The 16,214-nt window shown below is 41.5% G+C and overlaps 1 protein-coding gene across 1 annotated transcript in view; it reads left to right on the top strand.

Annotated features, from left to right (window-relative positions):
• Positions 1–16,214, top strand: part of LOC106809096 (stromal interaction molecule homolog) — a gene marked incomplete in the record, with an annotated part of 37,493 nt that overhangs the window by 9,755 nt on the left and 11,524 nt on the right.

Here is a 16,214-nt window from a genome sequence, read left to right as displayed (position 1 = left end):
TGTAGGGGGGGAGGGGGTGTAGGGATGATTACACTGTAGAGACAGGGACGGGCTGTAGGGAGGGGTGTAGGATGATACACTGTAGAAACAGAGAGGGTTTGTAGTGAGGAGGGGTGTAGGGATGATACACTTGGAGCAGACAGAGGCTTGTAGGGTGGAGAGGGTGTAGGGATGATATCACTTAGGGACAGAGCAGGGTGTAGGGGGCAGGGGTTGTAGGGACTGAACACTGTAGAGACAGGAGTAGGGTTGTGTTAGGGGGAGGGCCGGTGTAGCGGATGTATACACTGTTAGAGACAGATTGAGGGTGTAGGGTGGGAGGGGTGTAGGGGATGATAACACTGTAGCCCGACACGGGCAGGCAGTGTAGGATGATACACTGTAGAGACAGAGAGGGTGTAGGTACTGTCGTGGGAGTCGTGTGTCAGGGATGATTACCTGTAGTAAACAGAGAGGGGTTGTTAGGGGGGAGGCGTTGTGTATGGGATTGATCACTGGAGAGGACAGGGAGGGTGTAGGGGGAGGGTCGTGTAGGGATGATACACTGTTAGTAGGACAGAGAGCGGCGTAGGGCGCGGTATGGGTTGTAGCGATGAATACACTGCTTAGAGACAGCAGGAGGGTGTAGGTGGGAGAGGTGTAGGGATGTGCAAAATAGACCAGCAGCCTTTGAGTGCCAGACTCTGATGGCATCTGACCCCATGTCAGAAATTGAGTCTGATTCATCTAGAAGGTTCAGATGGACAGTCACACTTGACATTGAATGATGTGAAGGACAGTTTTGATTGACATCTTAATGACATGCAAGTTCTTGTCTACTTAATAAAGATACTGCAGATGGAATTTGAAAGCTTTTTTTAATATTTGGGAAAACTTATTTAACTCACGTTCAGGTCGTTTTGTTCTTTCTTTGTTTTTGTCGTTAATCTAGTTATTGTTATTTGCGATGATTTGCCAAATACACATTACTCGATGAGTTAGAAGACAAATAAATTATTTAATAAATGTAGGCAACCGGGCACCTGTAAAATCCATTTAGGCCACCTGAATCTCATCTACTCAAAGTGCGCCTGGCGGCCACCTGAAAAAAAAGCTTACAGGGCAAGCCCTCTGCCATCATAACTCTCAAATCTCATGATTTATTTTCCTCAATGCTTTATTTTGAAATCTGAATTGAGCTGCCGCCATCTTTTGTTCTCGCTTTGTATTGAATAGCGATATGGACTGCCGTACCTCCAGCCTCTTAAATTGGAGCATACGGGGCTGCCGTGCTACCTCCATCCACTGCCTTTAATATAATATTGGCCGCTGGCGCTACGCCGACCTGGTTTCCCGAACGAGGTAGCCGCTAAGCTACTGCGTCCGCGACATCCATCTCACACAGTCAATCTTGCGACACGTACACGCATGATTGCGCAACCGCCGGACGCTCTGCTGATTGCCGAGTGTGGGGTGTGTGCCGTGAGAGAGAGAGAGTGAGGGGGAATGTGTTATGTGCAATGTGCTGCACGCCTCGGGTGTGTGTGTGTGCCGCTCGTGGTGTGTGCTGTGTGCTGCCCGCCGCTGTGTGTGTGGTGTGTGTGTGTGTGTGCTGTGTTGTGTGTGTGGGAGAGAGAGAAGGACGAGATAGAAATGAGAGAGAGGAAGAGAAAGAAAAGAGAAGATCAGAAAGAGAATAGCAGACTGGAGAGAGCAGAGAGAGAGAGAACGGGATGAAAGGATAGATGGCAGCAGTGCATATCATGTATTATTTACGGCAATCAGCAGAGCGTCCCATTGCGCAATCATGCCGTGTATGCAAGTCGGCGTGATCACCTGTGTGAGTAGGATGGTCCGTATGCGTAAGCCTGGCCAGGCTAGCGTGACGGTTCCAGACGCATAGCCACTGCAAAGTATAATATTTAATAGACAAAACATTTTCATGTTTATAATAAGTTTAAAGTTACTAACTCGTTAGTACAGCCATTAAGATGATGCCACAGCCTATGCATGTGACAGAACTCCAGTAACCTACAGTACAGTGTTACAGTACAGACTAGTGTTGCTTAGTGTAGCTAGTATGCTACAGTACAGACTCAGTGTTGCTCAATCGGTTGTAATTTCGTAATCGATCATCCGGTTACAAAATCGCTTTACTCAGGTGTGTGAATGCCTGCGTGGGCCGTAACGTCGTGCTGGCACTAGTACTGTGTGTGCATGGTATGCTTGTTTAGCCCTGTTTACTGTTGGTTTTGCACTGTTTACTACTGGTGTGTATAATTACATACATGTATGTTACATAAAGGATAACTTGTATGTAGCGATAATATCTCTTGATTCCTCATCACCTTTTCCAAGTTTTCATTGTTCAAGTTTACATTATTTCTGACGATATTTTTTTATTTTTTGGATGAAATCGATTATGGATTTGATAACCAAGCGCCTTGGTTTCGCAGCCCACTGTTTCAACCGAGGATCGAGTATAATCGATGATCGTGACATCACTAGTACAGACTGTATATTGCCACGATAGATACGCGATACATGATTACATATTAATATTACTATTAGTACAAAAGCACAGGCGACTTGCCAGCGTTTCATAATAATATAATGCTAAATAAATACGAAATCTATTTACTACCAGCTCTTAAAGTTTCTCTACTCATCTTTCACCTATTATTGCCCGGCATATTTCTGTAAATGCCGCCACAAATGCTCATCTTCCAAACAGACTGTCACACGCTAGCTGCTGCACACGCGACACATAAAAATAATAGCCAAGTAGGAAGGCAGTTGCTAGCCAAAAATTCGCTCGACGCTCGCTTGATTTTCCATACGAATACAACACAAATATTCAAACATTCTACTCCATCTTTGTTTCTATTTGAAGAACCAGTGCTGGCACTTGCTTATTAAAAACATACTGGTTTGTGTATCATAACGAGCTTTGTCATTCGCCGAAAATCACACAAAGCTGACTGAAATTCTCCTCGTTTGCTCCTTGCGCAGTTTAGGTGGTTAAATGCTTGCAAGTAAGCGGCTATAGGCGGCGCACTGCATTATCGAGAAACTACCACGCCCGCTTTCCAACTTCCGTACGCCAGCCCCGTTCAAAGCCCGCCAGTGGAGCTTCTGCGGCCCCCGAAAAATGCAGGTCACGAAAAGAGCGCCGGTGGGCGTTTCCTTGCATTCGCCAGCCATATACATTAAACTGTGCAACGCGCAGCAAATGCAAGATTCCGTCAGGCTTTGTGTGATTTCGCCGTTGACACAGCATCGCGTTACGAAACACAGCCAGTATGTTTTTATAACAAGTGAACACTGTTCTTCAAATTAGAAACAAATGGATGGAGTAGAATGCTTGAATATTTGTGTTGTATTAGTATTAAAATAAAGCAAGGCTCGGACGCGAATTTTTGGCAGCACGCTTTCTTACCTGCCTATATATATTCAACCGTGTGTTCACTGTCAGTGTGCAGCAGCAAGCGTGCGGTGAATTGTGGCTGCGTTTTGAGTTGTGTGTGCAGATGAGCATTTGCGCCGCATTTACAAGTGATTATAGGCGAAATTTAGAGTAGCAGAAACATTAAGGACTTTGGGTAGTAAATACATTTCGTGTTTATTTACTCTTTGTTTTATTGAGACGTTCAAGTGCCTGTGCGACAAAAGTACATGGCGCCGGCGTAAAAAATATTATGCGGGCAGTTATGGGTCGCCGTTGCCAACCTTGAGAAAGTTTCTCATCTTTCTGAGCTGCAGCAACACCCAGAAATATGTAAATTTGTATTCACAAAGAAACAGCTTTCTTAAGTAACACAAACGCCCCACCCAACATTATGCGTAAGATCAATATCATTTAGCTAAGACAAATTACGAAATCTTTTACACATCTGACAACCTAAACACCAAATTCTAGACGTCATGTGATTCTCTGTTGCACCGTTGCGCAAACCATTTGCTAAAACGTTATTTTTTTTTAACTCGCTGCCCAGTAAATTTTTATCATGCAGATTTGAAAATTTTATACAAACATTATTTACAAAAACAAAATATTATGCATTGTATTTAGTTTATTAAAAAAAAAAAAAAAAATTTATATCTTTAATCAATTTTACTTTTATTATCGCTTAAAAGTATTAAAATCTAAGAAAGCGCGGAAAGGCCCGCTCAACCGATGCAATGAGGAACCGAGGTACGTTTATGAATATTTCTGTATGGTGTTGTTAGCTGAGTGTGTTATGTTCTAGTTCAGTGGTAGTCCAGTATAAGTTGTAAACTCTATATTTGCCGCAAACTTGCGCTACTGCCGTCGTGCAGTCTTAGCAGTCTTAGCAGATGTTAGTAATGTGTGTGTTATAAGTAAAAGCTTCACATGGAGACATGTTCGTCTTATAGCGACAGTTGTGCCTGCTGTTTCACTCAGCCTGCTGTGATGAGTTCAACTGCTGCGCGACAAGGCAAATCTCATCAACAATCTCAGCTGAAGTTCGGTCCTAGTCCTTGTCGTGTTGGCATATCCAGGTTCGAAAGGATATTTAAATATTCGCAAGGTTTAATGCGTAATATGCGGTTAAAATTACATTGCCACGAGGAAATTGTTTTATCCATCGCATCCATGTAAACAATTGTATGCCCACAGGAAGCTGCTTTGGAAATGATGCGAAAACACAGCTACTAGTCAGTTAGCGCTACCTTACTCAGTACAGTCAATAGGTAGTACGTGCCTTAGTATTAAATTTAACCCAAAAGCTGACAAAACAAGAGAAGCTGGTATGGGTTGAAAGCAAACCTATTTAAGACTAGCGCCTGGAAATTAGGACTCTCATCAGGTCTATAACGATAATTGATGATAGTGAAAGTGTATATCCAACTGTGCCATATGGCTCTTTGACTCTTAGGATGAGCTAACGATCTATTAACAGTGTATTTCAAGATTTAAGATTCAAGATTTCAAGTTCAGCATGTTTATTTCGTGCGTTAAGTCGTGTATATACAGTTTACACCGGCTAAGTACGCTGGGAAATAATATAAGTCAATAGTTAATATCTAGGTGAAGATCTCTTACTTGTTGAAATTCATGCGGTTGCAACATCTGTCCAAATTTCTTTGGACATTTTAGCCTAAAAATACAGTAATTCACGAGCGTCATGCCTCTGCCCGAACGCAACTAGTTAGTATTAGCAGAAGTTTTTCAGGTATTCACACGGACTCCTGCTTATGTCAAATCAGGGAGTCCATCAGTAATGCCAGTAAACATACATGGTACATTCAACTGCATGAGGCAGGTGTGTTGTGGTTTTACTTAAAGTTAGCCAGCGTTCTACTCTAGTTTTGCTGGACTGCTTCTGGTAAATTGTAATGTACCAGGGCACACAGTATTTAGCATATATATTCAACCAGCAAAATTGGAAAACGTGTAATGAGGATATGCACTACCCACCACCATAATACTAGTGCGAGTAACACCTTTGTTGGTACGTGTCTTTCATTTTCTCTTATTTTCATTTACTTTCTTGTATTCCATTATGTATTTATACTCTTACAAAAAACCTGATATATATATTTGATATACATTTATATTATTCAACCGATAGCAGCTATGGTAGTATGTCATGATACTTGTCTATAATTTTTGAATTTTTTCTTGAGCTGACTTTTACATATTTTGACTAGCATGTGTACGAAATGTATCAATATATATATGCACATAAATTCATTGGAAGTGCTTGCATCTGTCTGTTCACGCTTGAAATTTGTCAAAATTTTGTTTTATGATTGCTGGACGAGAGCCTTAGGAGGATGAAAGTTGCATTCAGATGCGATTGCCGCATTGCACAAGGCACTTTGGACAGATTGACTCAGATGGATCCATTGACATAACTGAGAGTTGATGAGGTTTTGGTTATTTGCGGTTTAGTTTTAACTCCCTTTTGCCTACAGCCGATTATGAATAATTGCGGGCGTAAACCTTTAACAAATTTGGTAGATAATTAAGGGAAGAACGTGATGTTTCTAATTGCTGTTGACATGCTAATTTGCATATGGGAAAATTATCTATTTGGTATTCTAACGCCACGAGGTTAATAAGGCCAAAACAAAATATATGTGTTGCGTTACCTGTTACATGCCGAAAAAAAATAGGGTATGCGTAGCAGGGCTTCTCCCTTACGTTGCGCAAAACAGGCCGCGCTTCGCCGCGGCCCCGTTTTGGAAAACTCCCCCTGTTTGAATCTTTGCCCGCCCCGTTTAAATATCACCTCGCCCCGTTTAAATTGCCACCACAATAAAAGTTTTGCAGCGCTGGGAATCGATTGGTCAAGAATTGCGGTTCGACCAGGGACATCCGACGCATGTTATTATTTACCGTACCACGCATGCACTGCCAGACAGCTACACAAGTTAACCTGACCATGCCCACAGCTTAACCTGCTCACTAACTGTAAACCGACTCGGCCTATCTTCATCTATACAAGAACCCCAATACCGTCTATGGTGTGGCTGGGGCCGATTTATACGCATTAATTAGTCGTACGGTAACAATACACGCCCCCGGACCCCCCTAGTTTCCCCCTCCCCCCCCGCCCCCCTACCCCTCCCCTCCCCCTGTTTGATATATTCATCCTGGGGAGAACTCTGACGTAGGGCAGGGAAAAATTTTGATTCTGAAATATTTTTTTTTATTTTACGAACCATGCTCTGAGCCGATTTGCGTTGTGCCTTTTTGAAGCAGGCGAACTGTCCAATTCATTTTTTTTTTTTTTAATATTTTTTTGACTTTTAAAGAAAAATTGACAATAAAATGGCTTCTAGTGGTCGCTCGGAATAAATAGTCCGCGTCGGCGGATAACCGTAAACCACATACCTGATATCTGTTTTGGCCTAACTTACCCATGCGGTCCATGTCAGGTTCTCCCCAGCGATGAAATTCAAAACAGGGGGGGAGGGGAGAGTGAGGAAGGCGGAAAACTAAGCGGCGGTCCGGGGGGTGTTTTTTTATCCCCATCCACTAATTAATGCGCTAAAATCGCCACCACACCATAGACGCGTATTTGGGTTCTTGTATTATATAAGATAGCCAAGTCGCGTTGTACAGTAAGTGTTGGTGGCTGTGGACAGTTCTGTTTAACTGTTTGTACTTGTGTATTTGTGGTGCCAGTGCATGCGTGCACGGTTAAAAATACACGCGCCCGGAGTGTCTCCTGTCGACATGGATGTTCTTGACGATCGCATTCCCGCGCTGGCAAACTTTTATTGTGCGTGGAATTTAATCGGGGCCGGAGATAATTTGAAGGGCGTCGCCAACGACTGAAAATCATGGTGGGAGTTTCCCAAACTCGGGCGCTTTGCGCCGCTCCCGTTTGGCAACGTAGGGAGAACCTGCCATGTATGTGAAAGAGTGTGACTTGTGCACTATGATATGTTGTTTGATGATTTTTTGCTGCTCGGCTGACTTTGGTTGGTCTTCAAACTATATCATTAAGTAGACAATTTCCCTGTAGCGAAACATTGTACATGTGAATTTATCCAGTAGCCACTGCAGTTTAATACCAATCTAAAGAATGTAAACGTGACCAGAAATTTTTCTGTTAAATGGGTGGAAAAAAAAGTTGTGTGAGTACGAAACTGAACTCGGTTGCAATTTTTTTCGTCATTTTCCAGCCGTTGTAGTTTCCTGAAGGAGGAGCTGCACTATTAACAACAAGGAGAAGGCGCATCGAGACAGATGACTTTCCACCAGGCAGGCACGAAGTATGTCACACCTAGATGAGATGTGGCAAAAATGCGCGTCCACTCCTCGGGTAGTACAGGGCACGCGTTGTGTAGCAGCCAGCTCTGCCTCGTATATTGGGACCATCCTTAAAAAAATTATATTGTTTTTGCTCGGTGTCCTTTGACCGCACCATACGAAAAATATGCCACGACCCAAAGTTTTTTTTGCACATTTTGGTGTTCCATTATTTTATTTTCTTATTTTTTTATACATTTGTTTCATAGTTAAGACTGAAAACACAAAGCATGCTGTGGCAAACATGAGGACAGACTTAAAATAACTAGTATGCCTCACACAAAAATGAACCTACCTACCTAAGCCCACTAAAAAAAGTCATTTAGCGTCGGGGCGACAGTCATACATAGAATTTTTTAAAGGATGGCCTTACCTTCACTTGCCTACAGTCCGGCTAGGAATCACACTGCAACGCATGTCACTATTAGTACAAGGCCAGCGGCCTAAGCCAAGCCATTTTTCATACCGAATACTGGCCCGCAAAATTATGACCCTAGCGTAGCAAAACGCCCAAATTAGTAATTCATAAAACGGCCTTAAATTAGCAGCAGCTCTCTGAAAATTGTGAAAATTAGAACTCTCCATGTTTCTATGCCGTTACGGATGGCACCTGTTAGTTTTATAATAAATGCTGCTGGCATATAAAGATCTATAATCCTATTATCTGAATAAAATTTTAATGTTATGATACATCTACGGGTTACCTAAAAAAATATGTTTCTGTTTGCCTCCGCTGGCCAACGCAGGCCGTTCTCCAAGCTTTTCATTATAGCAGGCGGGTGCTGCCCTAAAAGTTACGGTCCTAGGTGCAAATCGCTGAAGGCGGTTTTGGCCGTGCTAGGGGGTTTCCCGAGCGGCTATGATATTTAGCCATGGCGGCATATGATATTTAGCAGTGGCGGGTGCATTTAGGAATGGGGGGCTCAAACGATAGCCTGGGGGCCTCCAGGCCTATAAGTGCTCTTAGAACCCTGAACGGGGGGCCCCCACCCAATTTTTTTAACGCCTTGCTACGCCTCACCATCGGTGCCCATAATTAAGCAGCATAGAGTAGCCCCCTGATAGGGCACGCATGTGTGCAGCCAGCTCTCGCTTGCCGTATCACCCTCACTTTGCTACAGTCCTGTTGACATCACTACTGCAACGCATTCACTGGGCTTCCGCTTACCGTGATTATAGACGATGTTTGAGGTACCATTTAACTGCGTTATAACTCGCGTTGATAACATTACTAAACTAGAGAAACTCGCGAGGGCAGCCCACATGACGCCTCCGCCAGGTCAGCGAATTCTTGTCACTTTGAAAATTGTTACTTACTAATTACTATATATACATATACTCGCGTAATACCGCCAAATTTTCGGCCTCAGAGATTTCAACCTGTATTTGCCGCTCTTTGCGGTTTATAAGTGCGCCATACCGTGAGGCGAAATATACTAGGGCAATACTTGCCGTACCCGATTCCAAATTGAGGTACGGCATTATAGTGCGCTCTGCCGCCTTATTACGCGATTATATACAGGTAATAATTAATTAAAATATATTAATTGGGCATCCCGGATTGATGACCAAAATGTAATCAATTCCTAAGCTTACCCGATTTCTGACGTATCCTGAAAAATTTAATTAATTTATTTAATAATTGGATCCGCGATCACCACCCAAAATGTAATACAATCTAAGTTACCCCATTGTGACCTATCACTGAATAGTTATTAATCTAAATTAATTACTTGCGATCCGGCGACACCACCTAAATCTCATAAGATTCTAAGTTAGCCCCATTTACTGACCTATCCTGAAAAATTTATGGACAATTCCGTCCATAACTTTTTCAGTGTAGGCTGTACAATACACAAACACGCCACAAAACCCACAAACACACAAACACACAAACGAACAAACACACACTGCGTTGATAAACATAACTCCTGCCAACCCTTGGCGAGGGTAATTTAACAATGTTATATAATATATAACAAAACAACAATACAGTCTAACCATAATAATAACTATACATGCTATGATGGTTGCGTTATTTATTATTATTAAAGTTTACTATATATTACGCTTTACGCGGGTTAATGTTACTTGATACTTTGGGGTATTATTGTATTATTTATTATATAGCTAGGTAAGTTTAGTGTTTTGGGCGATTGCATATTTATGTTATGGAGCGTGTACATATCACTACTTGACGCTAAGCTGCTCCTGATCTGCCCGGGGCCACCAAGAACAGCAGCAGCTTAAGCAGGTTAGGAAGGTTGGGCTGGAAAAATGAACTGTTATGTTATAGCAAGGTGCGTAGAATGAAGGTTATACGTGTTTATAAGGTCAGCCAGAGCAAAGGTTGTCAGAAACTCGTTGTGAGCAGTTAAATATGAAATGTTCATTTTCAAATATTGCTTATAAATTGTTCTTGCTCTGCTCAGGCATCACTGCTGTGCCTGTTGCACAAGTATTTTAACATGTACTGATATCGAAAACCACATTTTAGATCTTAGTAGGTAGTATCTTTGTCTGCGCATTCGGAATTGACCACTCAAATATACCACAGCCCAAATGTAGTGCTAGGTACTGACTAGTGCTTTCTGCAGTAGGGAGTGCCCTGCAGTTGACGGAAAGTGAAATAAATCTAGTGTCAAAGGTTAGCTGGCTTTTGCAGTTACGGAAGTTGTGTGCTATCCAGGCACTCACATTCCTTCAAGAGCATAATTTGTTGTATAATTGCTTAAGCATATCTTTAACACGGATGAATGATAGTAATGTTCATACATACCTATTTCGCTACTTCGCTTTTCCGGGTGAAGTGACTACAAGTGAGAAATCAGTTTTAAGTACGCGCTTAGACCTCATATTGCAGCCGACTATATATACTTGAACCACACGTGCGCAAAATACGCTATCTTGCCGCCGGCGGCGGTTCAACCCCCTACACTGCCCGGCTTCAACCCCAATATAATCAGTTCACTTTGGCCTATTCAAAATATGCCTAATCTTGCCTTTATTATTCAACTAATATTTCCAATTTCCTACTAGTTTTTACTTCACTAAGACTCTACTCCACTTCTTAATAACAAACTGTGCAAATTAAAATATACGAGGCTATTGCCCTAATAAAACACAAAGCTAATACTTTTATTAATAAATGAATTATTTTTGAACAAATTACGGTGCTTGTTCAAACTTGTAAGGGCCTGTTCAATTTGTCAAAAGGCCTGTTTTAAAATTTTGGGCGTGAGCCTGTTCACATTTTTGGGCCTAATTTCATGCCCCATGATTCCAGATCTAATTTAATCGCCCAATGAGAGCCGACAACAGGCCGCACATTCTAATTATAGTGATGCCACCTACGCCATGAACACACAATACTGCGTTCTGTCGTGTCAAAAACAAGTACGCTTTAGTATCCTTTATAAAAGTTAGAGCGGAATGAATTGCTATGGCCGCTCAAGGTACGTTACGTACGTGATAGGTCGGCATTGCTGAAACAACATTTCTCGCTGCGAAAGGTTTTCGTATTGACATTTAATCGGCATTGCTTACACATGTAATACCGCCGGTGATCTATTGGCCAAATTAGCTTAGCTACACCCATAAGCATGCTATATTAATACAATAAAATTGAAGTAAGAGGCAATGATCTTTATATATAAAAATATCTTTATTATATATGAAGCGCTATATTATATATATAATATATATGAATATATTATATTATAGTATAGTATATATATATATATTACTATAATATATATATTAATATATATATATATATATATTAATAAATTATATATATTATATATATATATATTATATTATATTATATTATATGAATAGAATATATTATATATGAAGCGCTATATTATATATAAGAGCTATAGTATATAGTGTTTGAAAAAGGCTACATGTATGCAATATACACAGATTAGGATGATTTTCTTTCGCATATGGACATTGATTTGAGACGCCAACATTTTACAATGAATGTAGGACATCAGTATATCTATGTTTGTTTCGCAGATTTTTTGCCTACGCTGCTTCATTTTTTACGTGTAAACATATGTTCTCACGGATTGTGGACCCATTCCAAAGTCTGTTGCCTGTGGCCCTTCCACTCTGCCCATTATGCCACCAGCACTACCATAGCCTCTTGGTTGTAGTCACGCCTTCATGATCAGCCGATTGGTTAACCCAACCTCACGGAATCAGTCTAGTCCCGATTGCTGATTATATGTTAACTTGCTCGCACCGCAGCTGAAATCTGTACGCTGTGCAACTCTCAGTTTCGCTACTAGCCGTCCGTCTGAATGGCTCCACAGCCTCTGTGTCTTTCCTTTCACTTGTTACAACCTGATATCGTAAAAGCTAATCTCGATACCGCACACTTTGTGTACTCACGATAAGCGGGGGCCGGCTGCCAGCGACCACGTTATTCAGCCATTATATATCTGGTTTACGAGGTTCTGGCCGTGGTCGCAACGCGATAGCATTGTGGCAGTTCTGTTCACCCTACTAGAACAGCATACGCCGCTGGCTCCTAGTGATTATCCAAATATATAAATACGCTGTTTATCTCTCCCTCTCTCTATATATTATAATCTAATTATATATATCATGCGCATGCCATTGTGCCTTTGAAAACATGCACTGGTACTTGCATTTCAGCAGTTATTTGCGTACTAATATCCTCGCGCGTTTACAAATAACTATGCATAAATTTAATTGTAAACAAAATAAATATTGTACCAATGAGAAATTCTCGTTTCTTTACGTATCACATAAATGTTAATATTTGGGACTTTCGTTAACACATCTTAAGCTGTCTGCTGGGAATCTGGCCATTTTTGAATATAATGATCTAAGCAGCTGTAGTTTTTTCTTCCGTAGTGCTATAACTGGACTACGGAAGATGCTAGGCGAATGGTAGTAAGCTACGTTGACCTGCCTCAATAATGCGCCCAACACTTTAAGCGAGCCTTAACATTGAATTGGAACGGCGTTACCAAGAGTACGACTATTCTGATAGCGGCCTATATACAGCGCCATTAATCGATTTTTGATGATTTTGTTTGAATTTTAGCGGCCCAAATGTTTGACTATTGAATCATTTCGTCTGTTGTGATTGGCACTGGCCAGCTGTTTCACCCGCCATTGTACACATGTGAAAACCTTCACCAGGTAAATGTTGAAGCAGCTGCCAGCTTTGTGAGTCAGGAACAATGGTGCAGAACAAAGGGCAGCAGGCATATTAAAAAGCGTTGAAGATTGTTTACGTACTCTGGTCTCTCTGTACTCTCTGTTTCTCTGTGTCTCTCTGTAAGCTTAAGCATATAAGTTAGTTTGCATGCACCTGTGGCACGAATATGAGTGAAACCATAAAAATAATATATGAAGATTATGGAACATACAAGCTATATGTCAATATGAAAACTCATGCGCCAAATTTAATAGTCTGCGCACGTTGCATATCGCGTTAGCTTAATTCAGTTAGTTAATTTAGTGCACATTTGCTGCATTATACGTGAGTTTACATGTATTTGTGCACAGGGTGTGTCGTGCGTCTGCCATCACTATTATCGAAATTACCCATATGCGCCATTGTCACTTCACTAAACTTGCTGTTTGATTGTTTTTTTAGGGCTGGCACTGGCAGCAGATAGCATCATGCAGACTTATATTGCGCATAGTCAATCCCAGCCATCGTAGAAAACTGACGGCTGAGGCCATCGGATATAGCTCTCTTTGGACGCCCCTCCTAAAAGTAGGCTAAAAAATATTAGATTATTCCCATTATATTGCATTTGTAATCTGTATTCCCCCGCGACGAAGTCGGCGGAGCGATGCCCTATGGTTTCCTTTCTTTTTATTACAGCCACTTGCCGCCCGCCTCGGTCCGCCCACAGAGATTTTTTCCTTACCGCTCTATAACTCGCACCCCTAATTGACTAGCGTGACCAAAAAACTTGGTCTACTTACACATCTGGGGAGAAGCGTGGGGGCAGCGTACAAAAACCAGGTCACTGCGACCTCTTATTTGACTTTTACCTTGACGCCTTCGATAATATTTCCCTTACCGCCCTCTATAACTCCGGTCCCTAATTGGCTAGGTCGTGACAAACTTGCGTCTACTTACATATCTTGGGGAGAAGGTGAGGCAGCGCTACCAAAACCAGCCGGGTCACTGCGCATCTTTATTGTTGACTTTTACCTTTGACCTGCATCAATACTTTCTGTTTCGCCTCGTATAAACCGGCCCTAATTGACCTAGCGCTACCAAACTTGTATACGTACACATCTTGGGGAGAGGTGCCGCAGGTACCAAACCAGGTCCATGCGACCTTTATTATGACCTTTACCTTTGACCTTGATCACTATTTTCTTTTTCCGTGTATTAACGTTTCAGCCCCTTAATTGACTAGCGCCTTACCAAAACTTGTTATACCTTACAATCTTGGGGAATGAAGGTGCTGTCGCCGTATCAAAAACCAGGTTACTACACCTTTTATTTGACCTTTACTTTACCTTGATTTATATTTCCCTTCGCTCTATAACTCTGCCCCTAATAGACCTACGCGCTACCAAACTTGTATACTAACTATACTTACACATCTTGCGGGGAGAATGATGTGTCAGCCGTACCAAAACAGGTCACTGCCCGGCTTGTATTTGGACCTTGGGACTTTGACCATATTTCCTTCCGCTCTATGACTCCGCGCCCCTCAATTGACCTACCGCAACCCAACTTGGTATACTTACACATCTTGCGGGAGAGAGGTGTGTCGCGTACCGATAACCAGGTCACTGCAACCTTATTTGACAATTGATTTTGATTTCTTGACCTTTATTCATATTTCCCTTCCAAATCTATAACTCGGCCTCTAATTGACTTAGCGCGACCAAACTTCGTATACTTACACATCTTGGGGAGAAGGTGTGTCGCGTACCAAAACCCCTAAGGCAACCAATTTTAACAGACTTGCACATCTCAGGCAGATGAGTTGTGTAACAAACCTTTGTTTTTGTGACTTATTTAACTTTACATACCTTCTACGTCCTTACAGAGATATTTCATTCATACTAGATCACGGGGGATACATGTAGTTGGCGACAACTGCCCTTTCTAGTTAGTTTATAACCTTTTGGAAAGCTTTGTGTGTGTGTGTTGTTTTGTGCAAAATAAGTTTAGCTCTTGGGCAATAATGATGGAAGTTTTTTTTTTACCTTCTTAGAATTTTATGGATAGTTTCCTGCAATTTGTAATTAACAATAGGCCTCAAGTCCTATGTGGAGGAAATTGCTTAAAATTTCCAAGTGTCAAAGTCATTTTATTTGAAGGTATTAAGATTGCATGCATAGCGATTTTGTCGAAAGCATGCAATTTCTATTAACTTTCAAAGAAAACTGCACTAGCTTATGAGGATTTCGATGCCAGCGTGAATCAAGATTGAATTGCCTGTAGGTTGTTTTTACGTTCAGCACAAGGCTGAGAGCTTTTGGGAGAATTCTTCTGTATTAGCCGGAGCATGCCGGGGAAGGCTGAAGCGGTTGTATGATGGAGTGGTTGTGGGGGAGTGGTGTAGAGTAGCTGAGGTCACCCACAATCATTTCCTGTTTGCGAAAGCCTGCCCAGCCCGGTCCAAACCACATCCACTGTTTTTTTTTTTTCGAGTTTTGTATATGTATTTTCTATACGTTGGGTACATATTTAAAAAAAAAAAGTTAAATTCATGTACGTACTGACAGAGTATTAGTGGTATCTGCTTTAGCAGTGAATTTTTTATTTGTCAGATATCTTTTCTGGCTCGATATCACACGCCAGTCACTAGTGTTTTTAATTCCTTATTATAACCAAACGATTGCTCGCATAACAATGTGATTGCTAAAGACTAATGCGTTAGCAATGATGACAAAGTTCCTACCTAGCTTACATAAATTGGGAACGAGCGAATGTTTATTAGTTTCTGGCAAAATCGTTGTCGCGATACATTCAAGCACGCTGTAATTTCACAAAAGTGCGAGTGAGTTTTTCTTAAAAGTGAATGATGAATTGCTAGTATTGAGGCGTAGTAAAATCGTTTGAATGTGTGGCAATGAATTTGACACTTGCTGGGGGTCATGTGACCATGAATAGTGTACGCATACATAGAAACGACAAAATGGGTGCAGAGTGCGTTAGTGGAGCCCTGGGAAGGAGATAAGATCCCGGCCGGTGGGGCACTCCCAGGAAAAATCATGCACATTTTTTCCCCCTCATTGACACCTCTACCCCTTATTCACCGAGATTCTAAACGATTTCTACGTTTATTTAATGAATCGAGGAGGTTATCATTATTAGAATATGTAACTTATTTTAGAAGCATGGAGAATTACGTAACCAAAATATTCCCTCTTTTTTCAAAACATACATATCTCCCAAGCCATCCACCTACAGACTGTGCAGTTA

The sequence above is a fragment of the Priapulus caudatus genome, unplaced genomic scaffold (assembly GCF_000485595.1).
Source record: "Priapulus caudatus unplaced genomic scaffold, Priapulus_caudatus-5.0.1 Scaffold328, whole genome shotgun sequence".
Lineage (NCBI taxonomy): Eukaryota > Metazoa > Priapulida > Priapulimorpha > Priapulimorphida > Priapulidae > Priapulus > Priapulus caudatus.
Note: the sequence above shows the minus strand (reverse complement) of the source record. Positions and strands in the feature narration are given on the sequence as shown.